The sequence below is a fragment of the Saccopteryx leptura genome, chromosome 4 (assembly GCF_036850995.1).
Source record: "Saccopteryx leptura isolate mSacLep1 chromosome 4, mSacLep1_pri_phased_curated, whole genome shotgun sequence".
NCBI classification, from domain to species: Eukaryota; Metazoa; Chordata; class Mammalia; order Chiroptera; family Emballonuridae; genus Saccopteryx; species Saccopteryx leptura.
In genome coordinates, this window is record NC_089506.1 from 102,398,280 (window position 1) to 102,415,534 (window position 17,255).

The window sequence follows — 17,255 nt, forward strand, 5'->3', positions numbered from 1 at the left end:
AAATTAATAAAGAAACAGTGGCCTTAAATGACATACTAGATCAATTTATTTAACTGATAGCTTCAGAACATTTCACCCCAAAGCAGCAGAATATGCATTCTTTTCAAGTGCTCATGGTACATTCTCCAGGATAGACCATATGTTAGGGCACAAAACAAGTCTCAATACATTTAAGAAGACTGAAATCATATTAAGCATTTTCTCTGATCACAATGGCATGAAACTGGAAATCACCTACAATAGAAAAACTGAAAGTGTTCAAATACTTGGAGGCTAAATAGCATGTTATTAAATAATGAATGGTTTAACAATAAGATAAAGGAAAAAATAAAAAATTTTCTTGAAACAAATGAAAATGAACATAAAACAACTCAAAATCTATGAGACACAACAAAAGCAATTCTAAGAGGGAAGTTCATAGATTACAGACATACCTTAAGAAGCAAGAAAAAGCACAAATAAACAACTTAACCCTGCATCTTGACGAACTAGAAAAAGAACAACAAATAAAGACTCGAAGTAGTAGAAGGAAGCATAATAAAGATCAGAGTGGAAATCAATGACATATTAACAACAACAAAAAAGATCAATGAAACCAAGAGCTAGTTCTTTGAAAAGGTAAACAAGATCGACAAACCTGTAACCAGACTCATTAAGAAAAAAGGAGAGCCCTGGCCGGTTGGCTCAGCGGTAGAGCGTCGGCCTAGCGTGCGGAGGACCCGGGTTCGATTCCCGGCCAGGGCAAACAGGAGAAGCGCCCATTTGCTTCTCCACCCCTCCGCCGCGCTTTCCTCCCTGTCTCTCTCTTCCCCTCCCGCAGCCGAGGCTCCATTGGAGCAAAGATGGCCCGGGCGCTGGGGATGGCTCTGTGGCCTCTGCCTCAGGCGCTGGAGTGGCTCTGGTCACAACATGGCGACGCCCAGGATGGGCAGAGCATCGCCCCCTGGTGGGCAGAGCGTCGCCCCTGGTGGGCGTGCCGGGTGGATCCCGGTCGGGCACATGCGGGAGTCTGTCTGACTGTCTCTCCCTGTTTCCAGCTTCAGAAAAATGAAAAAAAAAAAAAAAAAACAAAAAAAAAAAAAAAGAAAAAAGGAGAGAGGACTCAAATAAATAAAATTAGAAATGAAAGTAGAGAAGTAACAACTGACACAACAGAAATACAAAGATTGTAAGACAATACTATGAAGATCTATCTATATGCCAAAAAATTGGGTAACCTAGGTGAAATGGATAAATTCCTAGAAACATACAATCTTCCAAAGCTCAATCTGAAAGAATCAGAAAACCTAGACTGATTACAACGAATGAAATTGAAACAGTTATCAAAAAGCTCCCAAGAAACAAAAGTCCTGGACTGGATGGCTTCACAGGCAAATTTTACCAAATATTCAAAGAAGAACTAACACCTATCCTTTTCAAGCTATTTCAAAAAATTCAAGAGGAAGGAAGACTTCCAAGCTCTTTTTATGAGGCAAGCATTATCCTCATTCCAAAACCAGGCAAAGACACTATAAAGAAAGAAAACTATAGGCTAATATCCCTGATGAACATAGAGGCTAAAATTCTAAACAAAATATTAGCAAACCAGATCCAGCAATACATTAAAAAAGTCATACACCATGATCAAGTGGGATTTATTCCAGGGAGGCAAGATTGGTACAATATTTGCAAATCAATCAATGTGATTCATCACATAAACAAACAAACAAACAAAAAGGATAAAAATCACATGATTATATCAATAAATGCAGAAAAAGCATTTGATAAAATCCAGCACTTATTTATGATCAAAACTCTCAGCAAACTGGGAATACAGGGAACATACCTCAACATAATAAAGGCCATCTATGACAAACCGACAGCCAACATCATACTAAATGGACAAAAATCAAAAGCAATCCCCTTAAGATCAGAAATAAGGCAGGGGTGCCTGCTTTCACCACTCTTATTCAACATAGTTCTGGAAGTCCTAGCCACAACAATCAGAAAGAAGAAGAAATAAAAGGCACTCAAATTGGAAAAGAAGAAGTAAAACTATCATTATTTGCTGATGACATGATACTGTACACAGAAAATCCTAAAGTCTCAGTCAAAAAACTACTAGATCTGATAAATGAATTTGGCAGGATGGCAGGATATAATATTAATATTCAGAAATCAGTGGCATTTTTATACACCAACAATAAACTGTCCTAAAGAGAAATTAAGGAAACAATCTCCTTCACTATTGCAACAACAAAAAAATAAAGTACCTAAGAGTAAATTTAACCAAGGAGGTAAAAGACTTGTACTCTGAAAGTTATAAGACATTGAAAAAAGAAATCAAGGAAGATACAAACAAGTGGAAGCATATACTGTGTTCACAGATAAGAAGAATAAACATCATTAACATGTCTATACTGCCAATGCAATCTATAAATTCAATGCAATTCCTAGTATATAAAATACCAATGGCATACTTCAAAGATATAGAATTAATATTCCAAAAATTCATATGAAGCCAAAAAGAAAATGAATAGCCTCAGCAATCTTGAAAATGAAGAATAAAGTGGGAGGTATCACACTTCCTAATATCAAGTTATATTACAAGGCCATTTTAATCAAAACAGCTTGGTACTGGCATAAGAACAGGTATACAGATCAATGGAACAGAACTGAGAACCTAGAAATAAACCCATGCCTTTATGGTCAATTGGTATTTGACAAAGAAGGTAAGAGCATACAATGGGGTAAAGACAGTGTCTTTAATAAATGGTATTGGGAAAACTGGACAGGTAAAAGCAAAAAAAATGAAAGTAGAACACCAATTTACACCATTCACAAAAATAAACTCAAAATGAATAAAAGACTTAAAGTAAGTCGTAAAACCATAATCTTGGAAGAAAACCTAGGCAGTAAACTCTTCAATATCTCTCATAGCAATATTTTTGCTGATTTATCTCCATGGGCAAGTGAAATAAAGGACAAAATAAACAAATGGGACTATATAAAATTAAAAAGCTTTTGCGCAGCAAAAGATACCATTAAAAAAATAAAAAGACAACCCACACAATGGGAGAACATATTTACCAATACGTCTGATAAGCCGTATTTTGGTAATAACCAAAATTTATAAAAACAACAACAACAAAAAAAAACTTCTAAAACTCAACACCAGGAAGGTAAACAATCCAATTAAAAAATGGGCAAAGGAACTGAATGGACATTTCTTCAAAGAATACATACAGATGCCAATAGATGAAAAAATGTTCAATGTCACTAATCATCAGAGAAATGCAAATTAAAACCACTATGAGATACCACCTCACACCTGTCAGAATGGCGCACATGAACAAATCAACACACAATAAGTACTGGAGAGGGTGTGGAGAAAAGGGAACCCTCCTGCACTGTTGGTGGGAATGCAGACTGGTGCAGCCACTGTGGAAAATAGTATGGCGTTTCCTCAAAAAATTAAAAATGGAACTGCCTTTTTTACCCTGCTATACCACTTTTAGGAATATAAACTAAGAACTGCATGATTCCATACATAGGTGGGACATAGAAACGAGATGAAGAGACATGGACAAGAGTGTGGTGGTTACGTGGGGTAGGGGTGAGAGGGAGAGGGGGAAGGGGAGGGGGAGGGGCACAAAGAAAATCAGATAGAAGGTGATGGAGGACAATCTGACTTTGAGTGGTGGGTATGCAACATAATTGAATGACAAGATAACCTGAAGATGTTTTCTTTGAACATATGTACCCTGATTTATTGATGTCACCCCATTAAAATTAATAAAAATTTATTTAAAAAAAAGAATTCCATAACACTGATTCAAAAGAAAATATGCACCCCCATGTTTCTGTAGCATTGTTTACAATAGCCAAGATCTGGAAACAGCCAAGTGCCCGTCAGTGGATGAGTGGATTAAAAAAACTACATATACACGATGGAATACTACGCAGCTGTGAAAAAGAAGGAAATCTTACCTTTTGCGATTGCAATGATGGACCTAGAGATTATTATGCTAAGTGAAATAAGCTAGGCAGAAAAAGAAAATAATCATATGATCTCACTTATATGTGGAATCTAATGAACAAAGTGAACTGAGGAATGGAATAGAGGCAGAGGCAGGGTCACAGGGACCAGAGGGACAGCTGTCAGAGGAAAGGAGGATGAGGGGGTGGAATCAGAGAAGGTGAAGGGATTAGTGAAAATATATATATGTAACACATAGATACAAATAACAAAACAGCAAATCCCAGAGGGAAGGGCGGAGGAAGGTAAGGGAAAGGGAGAAAAGGGGGTGTAATGAAGGACACTGGAGTGGGGGTGGGGTGTTATATTGAGTGGGACACTTGAATTCATATTAACACAATAAATTAAAATTAATAAAATTAAAATATAAAAAAAAAGAGCCCTGGCCGGTTGGCTCAGTGGTGGAGCGTTGGCCTGGCTTGCAGAAGTCCGGGGTTCGATTCCCGGCCAGGGCACACAGGAGAAGCGCCCATCTGCTTCTCCACCCCTCCCCCCCCCTTCCTCTCTGTCTCTCTCTTCCTCTCCCGCAGCCGAGGCTCCATTGGAGCAAAGATGGCCCGGGCGCTGGGGATGGCTCCTTGGCCTCTGCCCCAGGCGCTAGAGTGGCTCTGGTCGTGACAGAGTGACGCCCCGGAGGGGCAGAGCATCGCCCCCTGGTGGGCAGAGCGTCGCCCCTGGTGGGCGTGCCGGGTGGATCCCGGTCGGGCGCATGCGGGAGTCTGTCTGACTGTCTCTCCCCGTTTCCAGCTTCAGAAAAATACAAAAAAAATAAAAAAGAAAATATAAAAAAAGAAAAATTACATTATAGCTGTGAGATGGGATAGTATGTAGCCATTAAAAATCATGTTCTAAAATAAATTTTTTTTAAATTTAAAATCAAAAACAAAAAAATTATGTTCTGGATCAGACATTTTGACAGGGAAAATGTTTAAAATTTATTTATACTTGAAAAAGAGCAGGCAACAAAAATATGTAGAGCATGCTCTGGCTGGGTAGCTCAGTTGGTTAGAGCATCTTCCTGTTAAGCAAAGGTTGTGGGTTCAATCCCCAGTCAAAGCACATACAGGAACAGATAGATGTTTTCCTTTCTCTCTCTCTCCCTTCCTCTCTCTAAAAATCAATAAATAAATCTTCAAAAATATGGAAAGCATAATGTCATTTTCAGTAACAAAGAGTATTTTTTGTGTGTAAATATTTTTATATCTATACCCATACTCTATCTATATCTTAGTAAAACAACTCATCCCAGGTAGAGACTAGATTAAGATATATTATACTCAGTAATCTAGTTTAGGGCCTCTCACAGAGCAAGCCTTCAATAAATCTTTGTTGAAAGATGAACAAAAGTAGCATAAAACTGTGTTCACTTGTAGTCCTAGGTTTTCTATTTGCATGCTCCAAACAGAACATGTCACCTCCATCTCTTCGTCATCCCCAAACATGTCCCTGGCTTGGTATCTCTGTTTCTTCATGAGTGGCACTATCATCTCCCTGTCACTTAAGTCATGTTTCCCTTCTTTTTCATATACAGCCTGTCCCCTCATTCTATATCTTTAACCACCTCTCAAATCTGTCTGTTCCTCTGTATGTCCACCTTAATCTAAGAGGCAATCCAGAGCAGAGACTCTGGAGATAGATTTCCTGCATTTAAACTAAACACTGCTACTTACTAGCTGTGGGACTCTGGGCAACTGATCTAAATATGCTTCTGGCTCCTCATCCATATTATTTATGAATATTTGGATTACAAGTAACAGAAAATCCCACTCAAACTGGTTTCAACAAAAAAAGAGAATGCTTTGGTTCATTTAACTGGGCTCAGGGTGTCCAACTGGATCTAGGAGCTCTTCCTGTCACTTCCTCTGTGTCTTAGGACTGACTTCTGCTGTCACATAGGCTCCTCCCTCATGGTGACAAGGTATCGTCTAGAGCAGGGGTCCCCAAACTTTTTACACAGGGGGCCAGTTCACTGTCCTTCAGACCGTTGGAGGACCGGACTATTAAAAAAAACTATGAACAAATCCCTATGCACACTGCACATATCTTATTTTAAAGTAAAAAAACAAAACAGTAACAAATACAATATTTAAAATAAAGAAGAAGTAAATTTAAATCAACAAACTGACCAGTATTTCAGTGGGAACTATGGGCCTGCTTTTGGCTAATGGGATGGTCAATGTGCTCCTCTCACTGACCACCAATGAAAGAGGTGCCTCTTCCGGAAGTGCGGTGGGGGCCGGATAAATGGCCTCAGGGGGCCGCATGCGGCCCGCGGGCCGTAGTTTGGGGACCCCTGGTCTAGAGGGCTAGTCTCCCAGCCCACCTTCTCAACTACCCCAGAAAGAGAGCCCTTCTCTTTTCTCTCTGTTTTTGTTTTGTTTTGTTTTGGGGCAAAAGGCTCAGGATTACCTGGTTCTGATTGACCAGGCCATATTACATGGCCACTCTTAATCCTAAAGATGGGATAATTCCCATTCAACCTCACATAACAAGACAGGGGAAGGGGGCAGATCAATGGAAACTGAAGTGTTCTTTTGAGCAACAAGAGGGTAATGGGTGCCTGTACTGCAGGAAAAGCAGCTGGCTACTCGATATATACACATTTGTGACCATGTGTATACATACATATTGATTTCTTCAACCGATTCTTCATGCTGTTGCTGAGCTTTCTAAAATGCAAGTCTAATTATCATAACATGTAAGCTTCACAAAGCTTGTATGATCAATTCTTGTTCATCTTTATGTCCCAACTCTAGCCCAGTGCCTGGCACAAGGGATATCTATTGAATGAATGACTTCATCTGAGCCTTGCCAGTGCCAGGAGATGCCAGGGCAGATGTGATGATGGAAAAATAAGTCAGGAGAATACAAATACAAAATGAGTCCATTGGATATCAAGATACAGGCCAAGCAGAAGTGAGATTTGACTGTGTCTTGAAGGATAAAGAAACTACTTATGGATATAATAGGGTGTCCAGCTGAGCCTGGAGGATGCTGGGTATGAAAAGTCCACTTTCCAGCATGTATATAAGAGAACTATGGTATTATTTAAATTCTAGCAGAGAAAGCAGACGTATAGATACCTTAATAATGTAATAAGCCCTTACCCTCCTCAGGGCCTTTGCCCACACATGAATGCTCTCACACCATCAGCCTCTTTTACTTCATTCAGGTTTCAGTACTAATGTCACCCCCTTGGAGAGAGTCACCCTGAACTTGCTATTTAAAGCAACACTACTACATCATTACCCAGTTGCAGTTCCTTCCTTGGGTAGTCACTGTCTGAAATTACCTTGTTTACTTGTTTAGTTGCTCTCTTTTCCATAGGAACATATACTCCGTTAAAGCAAAGATCTTCACCGTGCATCTCATTAGATAGTTTTTAAACAAATGAATTAGCAAAAGGAATGATTCTTTTGTCTTGAGGCTAGGTAAACAACATCTTTTAAATATGTGTCAAGCATATTATCTGGGTACATAGCAGAACCTTATTAAAACATAGCTCTACAGCCCATGCCAGACAGCTCAGTTGGTTCGAACATCATCTCGATACTCCAAGGTTGCAGGTTTGATCCCCGCTCAGGGCACATATAAGAATCAACCAGTGAATGTGTAAATAAGTGAAACAACAAACCAATGTCTTTCTCTCTAAAAAACATGTTTTAAAAGCTTCATAATAATTATTATTTATAGATGCCATGAAATACCAAAAGTCCTAACTTCCATGCTTCTGACTTTTCTTAAAGGCAGAGCCCCAAGCCCAGGGTAGCAGAGGCTGAGCAGGGAAGACAGGGGGAGGGAGGGAGGGAGGGGGGGAGGGAGGGAGGGAGGGAGGGGAGGGAGGGAGAGAGGGAGGGGGGAGGGGGGAGGGAGGGGGGAGGGAGGGGGGGAGGGAGGGAGGGAGGGAGGGGGGAGGGAGGGAGGGAGGGAGAGAGGGAGGGAGAGAGGGAGGGGGGAGGGGGGAGGGAGGGAGGGAGGGAGGGAGGGCGTGTGTGGCTGTTGCTGCTTGCCTAGGAAAGGAGCTGAGTGCAAAGTGGAGCAGGGCAACTCAGGAAGGTCCTGAGCAGGGAGACGATCATGGATGGGGACTCCTGGACCTTCCATGGGGAGCTGGGAGTGGGGTTGTGGAGACTGGTTTAGGAAGGAAAAAGTCCTAATCTTATTTTAATTATAAATTGATGATGAGAAAGCCTAGTTCAGCTCAACTTTAAAATTCCAAAGTACATCTACCAAGCATCTTCTATGTTCAAAGTACTTGTTGGCCTGTGTAAGAGAGAGAGTTGAGGTAGATATGCCTTCATCCCCTTAGAAACACAAGTTGAGGGGTGGGTCACAGCTAACATAATCATATGATAATGTGCTCTGATCAGGAAACCCAGAGGACGTTTGAGTGATCATTCAAAGAATGCCTTGGTGAGAGAGAGAGAGAAGGGCTGGCAATAAGTATGAGAATCATGTTGGTGATTAAAAACACAGAGTTTTAGAAAAATATGTTCTGTTTTGTTTTGTTTTTTCACTAAGTTTATGTCAACAAGTTCAGGGTCACCTTTAATTGGCAGTAATATGGATGAAAAAGATCATTTCACCAAGATAGACTGCATATCTGAGGTCAGCATAGCTATCAATAATTGGGTTTTGTTATTTCAGAAACAAAATATGCTGAAATTCAAGAACTGGGCCTGAATGACTATCTGTGTGACTCGCCAAGGCTGAGCCACCTCCACACACAGCGCCTGGCTGGTCACGTGGTTCCCAGCAGCCTTGGGACAGTGTCCTGACCTCCTTCACAGAGAAAAATGCAAGAAGGACCCTCGCCTCGCAGCCCCCCTGACTGCATTCTGACTTCTTCTGACTCTGAAAAAAAAATCAAATAAAAATGCTATCTTCCTAAAGTCAGAAAATACTCTTCATTTGGACTTTTCCCAGGACCTTAAATTTGAACTGCAGATATTTTTTATTACATGCTACCCTTGTCACCACTCTTTTGAAATGGAGACTTTACCTTTAAGGAGAATCTGCATTTTATTATATGAAATGTAAAGGTCAGGTTTTTAGTTCACTCTCAAAAGAAATAAATTTTTGCTTTGGTTTTTACATATACACACGCACATATATATGTATATAACACAATGCTGTATATACATAATATCTATATTATATATAATATAGATTAGGTTAGATTATAATACATGATATGTATATATATAGCAACCAATGTGTTTTCTAAGAAAAGGAAGACTTGAGACACACTGACTAAGGATCATGCATTTTTAAAAATGTCCAGCTATTAAAATTCTGTGCTGCATACTGAACTTCATTGAGTTACAAAATAAATAAATAAGTAAAAAGAATATGCGTAAACTTTTATGGAATAACCAATCTGTCAAGCTCAAAGTGGCCATCAAGCACTTGCCCTATGTTCAAAGCCACTTGCATTGCCCAAGCACAGTACAGGTTGTCTCCAGTTTTATATGGAAGGCGTGTGCCCAACTTCATTGTGGGTTTCTTTTTTTAAACTCAGAACATATTTTTTGCAGGTATAAATCTTTGTTTCTTATATGTTTAATAGGCTTTTGTGGCTTAGCCTAGGGCAGGGGTCCCCAAACTACGGCCCGTGGGCCGCATGCAGCCCTCTGAGGCCATTTATCCCCCCCCCCGCACTTCCGGAAGGGGCACCTCTTTCATTGGTGGTCAGTGAGAGGAGTACATTGACCATTTCATTAGCCAAAAGCAGGCCCATAGTTCCCATTGAAATACTAGTCAGTTTGTTGATTTTTTTGTTGTTGTTGTTCTATGCTGAATAAGAGTGGTAAAAGTGGCACTTCGTCTGTTCTTAAGGAGACAGCTGGCCTCTTTTGAATCTGGGCTCCCATATGACTTCTGGTTTGGGAATTCACCTCTCCTGATTTGGATTATGTTAGGCGCGTTCTGAACTCCTACCTTGTGGACTCTCGGATCATGTTCTCTCCATTGGCCCTTACGGTGCCAGAGCTCCACAGGCTGGTTATGATCAGGACAGGAGGTGGTCCCAGGCCATCAGGAGAGAAGAAAATCTTGGCTGGCTCTGTGATCTGGGCTAGGAGGTTTCCCAAGGTTCCTTGACATAAGGTAGACTAAATCTGGGAGCTCTGTTTTCATTGTCCCACATTTTGTAGGGAGCCCAGCACTCATTTCTTCAGGTGACAGGGAGGGAAGCTCATGAACCAACCTGGGAATGAGAGGAGTGCTCTAACCAAGGGACCCATACAACCAGCTTTACCAACAATCATCCAAGTCCTCTTGGTCAGCACCCAACATCCACTTCCAGGACAAGTTCAGAGATCCTGCCAGGGACAGAGCACCGGGTCACTGCTATCTTCAGTGGGCACGCTCTGCTGTGCAGTTGCCGGGCCAGGCTGGGGGTATGCCGATGACTCTGCACAGGCCTTTTCTTGTTGGAGTCACACGTTCTGCAGCTGCTCTTCCATGAATAGGTCTGGGCCAGTCTGTTGCAGAAATTCCCTTTGGCTGGTTTCTGAAGTAGGCTTCGGCCAGAGAACTCCAGAACAAGTTCAGATTTCAAAGTTGTAGGTTGAAAATAGGCATTGGGTCATGGGGAATTGAGAGGCTCATTTAGGTTCACAAGTACATTCAAGGTCCTGACAGAAAAATCAGGATACGTGTTTCTAAGTGTAGAAAGCTACAGATAAAATTGCTTTCATCACTCCCAAACAATGGTAGAAGGATAAGTAAGAATTGCCCAAGTAGGAGCCAGGGAAAACTGAGACAGGAAAAACTGGTTTTATTCAGGGTAGAAGAGGACAGTAGTCTGGAGTTCAAATCCAGTGTTATTTTCAGGAGTAATTCAGAACAAGCTCAAATCCAGTCCTGGTAGTTACCAAAGCCCAATAGAGCCAATGGAAGCTGGGGCAGGGGAGGAGGGGGCACAAGTCTGGGCAACATTTAAGCTTCTGCATGCAGGCAGTAAGAAATCTTTATATCGGTCTTCCTTTGTTTTTTAAATTCAATTTATTGGGGTGGCATTACTTAATGAAATTACACAGGTGCACAATTCTACAATACATCATCTATATATTGCCTTGTGTGTTCACTAACCCAAATCAAGCCTTGTTCTATCACCACCTACCTCCTCTACCCTCCTCCACCTCCTCTACCCCCCTATTTCTCCAGTAATCCCCAAGAAATCTGGAACTGATCGGGGAGGAGTTGAGATATCAGAAAAGATTCTATGGGAATTTAGTAAAAGTTTTCCTAGCTCCAGGGTTAAAAGCTGTTATCTATAACATTCAATATAGATCTTTCTTTAGAGACACTGAAAAAAAAATAGCTGATGTTAACCTAACAAAAGACTCACCTGTTGGCTGGGTTGAGGTAAGTTGCAGTGCGGACAGAGATCCTGGACTCTGAAGGTGCAGGCTCAAGGGCTGTTAGACAGGCTGGCCACAAAGCGGTAGGGGGACGAAGGCCAGCCCACAGCAGTATATCTGGCGTTTAGGACTCTGTATCTATCCATATGAGCATGACTCATAGTCTGGCCAATGACTTAATAGAGAACATTTCCTCAAAAGTAAGAAATACAGGTTTGTTTTAGGCTAGGCTCTTTTTATTGCAAGTGACTGAAACTCAATTCCAAAGTCTAAAGTGAGAAAAAGTCCATGGGCTAGATAAGTAAGAAACACACAAGTAGAACTTCAGGATGGATGGACCGGGGGTTCAGGTGAAGTAATCCAGGATATGCCCTCCATCTTCTGCTTTCTTCTGTGTTGGTTTCAATAGTTAGTTAGTTTCAACTGTTCAGTCCACATGGTGATAAGATACATTAGCCTCTCTAGGCTTACTTCCTGACTTCCTTACTTCCTCTTGCAGTAGAAAAAGAGCCCCTTCCCAGTAAATTCCAGAATCAAGTTTTTATTTGCCTTGTTTTATCTTAGCATCATCTCTGAACCCACCACTGTGTCCAGAGGATTTTGGTACTCCAATTGGCCACACTCATATCACATTGAGCAAGCCCTATCCAATCACATGGATTAAGAAGTAGTAAAGGACAGTTTTCCATAGAAAAATGTTGTATTATGATCAGAAGAAGGAGATGTGAGTGGTAGACAGTCAAAATGAAAGGTGTTCACTATAGGGAGTAATTAATTAATGTTCTATCAGGAAGAGTCTCGTGGGCCTGGTTTTTGGGCACACCTGAGCCTGCAGGTGACCAGTGACCATTAAGATATGCTAGAATACACAGGGACTAATAAAGTCCTAGTGTGTAAAATACAATAGTAGGTTTTAGACAGTCTTGCATTTGTTTAATGTTAGAGTTTTTACAGAGTGTTTTATTAAATATTATGCTACTAAATATTACTTAATTAAATGAGTTACTCAATAAGAAAAAATACTATCTTCTTCATTACAGGGAAGGCAAAATTGAGGTTTTCAAAGCTTTAGTAACAGATACTTTACATTGCTGACAAAGTTGAGTATAAACCCAGCCTCCAAGTCCATTGTTTATTTTAACTTCATGACAGTTACTTCTGGGAAAAATATGTTTTTGAATGTTTCAGGATGTTTGGCTCTTTTCCTGTTAAGCGGTAGGATCATCTAATAAAACAGTGCCCTGAAGGCAGAATTCAAGGATAACCTGCTGTCAGGAGAGCCATGTGGATATGTATCTCTACACTGTTAAGCTTGAGTTTAAAATTGATAAAAAGTAATGGAGGTATTTTACAAGCTCTTAACTGAAAGTACTTGCAATATCTGTGTGCATTTATAAGTTACAAAGTAGAACACTTATTTGGTTAAAAAACACTGAAATCAAGCCCTGGCCGGTTGGCTCAGTGGTAGAGCGTCGGCCTGGCGTGCAGGAGTCCCGGATTAGATTCCCGGCCAGGGCACACAGGAGAAACGCCCATCTGCTTCTCCACCCCTCCCCCTCTCCTTCCTCTCTGTCTCTCTCTTCCCCTCCCGCAGCCAAGGCTCCACTAGAGCAAAGTTTGCCCGGGCGCTGAGGATGGCTCTGTGGTCTGTGCCTCAGGCGCTAGATTGGCTCTGATTGCGGAAGAGCGATGCCCCAAAATGGGCAGAGTATCACCCCTGGTGGGCATGCAGGGTGGATCCCGGTCGGGGCGCATACGGGAGTCTGTCTGACTGCCTCCCCTTTTCCAGTTTTGGAAAAATACAAAACAAACAAACAAACAAAAACACTGAAATCTCCCTCACAAAATTATTGAGAGGAAAAGAACTGAACACTAAAAATGTAGGGACTGGGAATTTTAATTTCATCTAGTTAATTATTAATGCAAATGCTCAAAGCAGTGGATGATATTTTTGTAATCGTAATGGACGTCAGGCAAATATATAACTGAAAATACACAGGTTTCTGTGGATTATTAAGGTGGCTATCTCACCATGCTCATGTACCTGCAGATAAATAGTTCAAATACTTTTCACAACCAGAGAAGTTTCAGAAAATCATAGTTACAGATCAAGAAGAAAGCTTCTTGAGTGAGCCTAGCCTGTACCAAGTCAGCATCTCTGCCAGGAACAGGGAGAGTATCATAAATACTATGACTGTCCCCTAACACATTCCTAATTCCTGTAGGAATGGGCAGTGAGCACCCTTTTAGTCAGGAAGGTGCTATATTTTTATTGTCGACTCCAATGACACTTTCTTAAACTAAGCTCTCCTGCTTTTTATTATAGTCTGAGCGCCTAATGTTGCATTTGAAATTCTGTAACTATATTGAATTTTTTACAATCTCACAAAGCACAGCAGGCCCCCAACTTTAATGAATACTTTCACATTTAAAGACTGTCAAAGTTAGAGGGTGTTATTTAAATTATTAACTAAGTCTTCTCAACAGTACAACTTCAAGTTGAATCCCCATTAATGAATGTGTTCATTTTTCTTCTCTGGATTTTAGCTCCTGTCAAACAAGGGGCTTAAGATATTACAACTTTCCGGAATAGAGCTCCTCATAAGGTTTTTCTACAACATTTAAATTAGATTGTTCTTGAGGAAAACTATTCACTTAGACACTTTAACGCCCCCCAACCCCAAGGGGGCCCTCTCTACTACAATGCTTCTGCTCAGAATCCTAAATTTACTATAGATATTTTGAGTGGCTGTGCCTTTAGAATGATAGCAATGCCACAACTTCATTTTCTACAGTGACAGTGTTTTCAGCGAAGATCATTTCGGATTTCCTTGTTGGTAGAGAATATTTCTGCATGATAATTGTCTACGGTTTTGCTAAGTTGAGACCTTATATATATGGGCTCTTATTTATATCATGGAACTTTCCAGGGTTCTGGGGGAAAGAAACAAAAACCCTATGAAACCTCCATTCCCCTTTCCCCACCAAAAAACCAACCTGTTGTTTATTATCTGATTCCTGAAATTCCAGCCCTGACTTAAACCATGATGAATAGTTTTCACATTAACCTCCAACCCTGATTGGCAATGATAGATGGGTTCTAAGACCAAATCAAGATTTAGAGGGGGAAAGCACTATGGAAGGACACTGACTCTGCTGTAAGAGAACACCCCAGGACAAAAAATCTTTCTGAACTGTTGACAGTTGTTTGTACTTTAATGGGGCGAAACTCTCAAAGTGGACAGAAAGTGAGAGAAGAGGGAATTAACAGAAGATGCAGGCACTGGGAGGAAGAATGATGGGGGTACAGTAGTGGGCATCAGACATCTTCATAGCTGTGGATAGCTATAACAAAACAAAATATGTTATCAGAAGAGAAGTGTAAAGAGTGTTCTAAGACTAGGCCTGACCAGGCGGTGGCACAGTGGATGGAGCATCGGACTGGGATGCAGAGGACCCAGGTTCAAGACCCCGAGATCTGGCTTGAGCATAGCCTCATCTGGTTTGAGCACAGCTCACCAGCTTCAACCCAAGGTCGCTGGCTTGAGCTAAAGGTCACTGAGTCTGCTGTAGCGCCCCGGTCAAGGCACATATGAGAAAGCAATCAATGAACAACTAAGGTGCTACAATGAAGAATTGATGCTTCTCATCTCTCTCCCTTCCTGTCTGTCCCTATCTGTCCCTCTCTCTGTCTCTCTCTCTGTCTCTGTCACAGTAAAAAAAAAAGACTGTTCTGAGACTGGGTTTGAGATTATTAAGAAGCCATGAGTGTCCATTCTTGCTGGTCCCAGCACTGACTACAGTGCTTGGGATATAATGACAGCTCAATGAATGTCAATGTTTTTCAGTGAATTTTTTTAATGGATGAATATCTGTCTTTAATACAATTAAGAAAAGCCTCTTTTCACTAACAAGAGACAAATCCCCTGACCAGTGATCTTAGGAATGTACTTCTTTGAATTAATCGTGTGGACAAATGAACACGAGTTTCATGTTCTACCTAGATGAGGGCCCAGGATCCAAAGCAACCTGACCTTGGTTGAGCAGGAGGAAATAATAAAGATGGCCAAAAGGGGTAGTAGGTGAAATAGTAGTAATTGGAACTCATGTTATAATATTTTCTCATCCTGGCTGGTTGGTTCAGTGGTAGAGCATTAACTCAGTTTGTGGAAGTCCCAGGTTCAATTCTTGATTAGGGCACACAGGAGAGGCGACCATCTACTTCTCCTCACCATGTCTTTTTCTTTATCTCTCTTCCTATCCCACAGCCATGGCTCAATTGATTCAAGGGTGACGGCCCCAGGTGCTGAGGATGGCTCTGTGAAGGCTCCACCTCAGACATTATAAATAGCTCAGTTGGGAGCATGGCCCCAGATGGGCAGAGCATCGGTCCCAGACAGGGGTTGCTGGGTGGACCCCAGTTGGGGTGCATGCAGGTGTCTGTCTCAGTATGTTCCCTCCTCTCACTTAAAAAAAAAGACTATTTTCTCATTGCATCTAACATTCAATAGAAAGCCTACAAATCGCTTCCCTTACAGAACACCCTGCTACACAAAGACATACATAAACATACACCGACCTGGTTGTTTCCCTTTAATAGCATTTTACAATTAACAAAGAGATGATCTCTGCTGGCAACCAGAGGTTAAGAGATGTGAGGTGAGATACCTCTATGGTTCCATCTAGATCATTGCAATGCTTCCTTAACACAGGCCCTGTGTTCTTCCCAACATGCAAATAATGAAACTAGAAATGCTGCTCATATACATAATCCTCATCTACCTAAGTTTCTGTGCATCTCATGTTAGCAGTAATGTTGGAGATACTTAGAAGGGGAGATAATTGAATAGAACGGGAGTGGACTTTCCAGGGCTTTTAATTTAACAGACATAGTAAGAGATTAGTGGGAATTTTAAACTATCCACCATGGTTTTCCTTCTGTTCCATGTTGTTGCTTCTTTCTGTTCAGTGATGGCTGTTTCATCACCTGGGAACATATTAAATTCCTCTTTATTTTAGAGTATTCTGTCATTTCTACTTGGGATTATGGCATAAATTATCAGAGCCAGAATTTGTTACCTACCCTCGCCTCATTTTCTGTGTGGTCTTTGCCTATTAATACCAGACTCTGGAAGATAGAAACAGCTCCTAGGAATCTCTGTAGTAACTGAGTGTGGGGATACTGATGAGGATTTCTCCAGTACCAGTGAGCGCACACCATATAGCAACAGGTGCTGAGGACTAACAATAAGAAGATAAAGTCACTGGCAAGCCTACCAAAAGCAAAACCCTCCAACTGGCTGTAAATAGAACATAAACAGGTTTCCTCTTCTCATCTCCCCAGATTAGAGGTCAGCAAACATTTTCTGTGAAGGGCCAGGTAGTAAAGAGTTTAGCTTTGTGAGTCATGCCATCTCTGTCGCAATTCCCAGACTCTGCTGTTGCAGCAGAAAGCTACTTAGACTATACATAAACAAATGGACGTGGACCAATTTGGCCCACAAGCCAGTTTGTTCATCTCTACTCTAAATATCATAACATTTTGAGTGTTATGTACCAGGTACATTATTTTACGTAGCCTTTCCAGTAATCCTGTGAAGTGGGTACCATTCGTTTCTTTCTGATTGTACAGATGTAAAATTGAAGTCTTATACAGATGAAAGGAAGGTGCTTTCTGTCATATACCTAGAAGTCAGCATTGCCAGGATTTGAACCTGGGTTAGGAGCCTGCTTTGATCCTTTAAGGCAGTGGTCCCCAACCGTTTTTGGGCCATGGACCGGTTTAATGTCAGAAAATGTTTTCACAGACCGGCCTTTAGGGTGGGACGGATAAATGCAACAAAATAAAATTATGTGACCGGCGTAAATAC

At 41.2% G+C, this 17,255-nt stretch overlaps 1 long non-coding RNA gene across 1 annotated transcript in view; it reads right to left on the bottom strand.

Moving 5' to 3' along the window:
- LOC136404412 (uncharacterized) overlaps positions 1–17,255 on the bottom strand; it is a 142,183-nt gene that overhangs the window by 26,810 nt on the left and 98,118 nt on the right. The gene's annotated exons all lie outside the window — the stretch shown is intronic.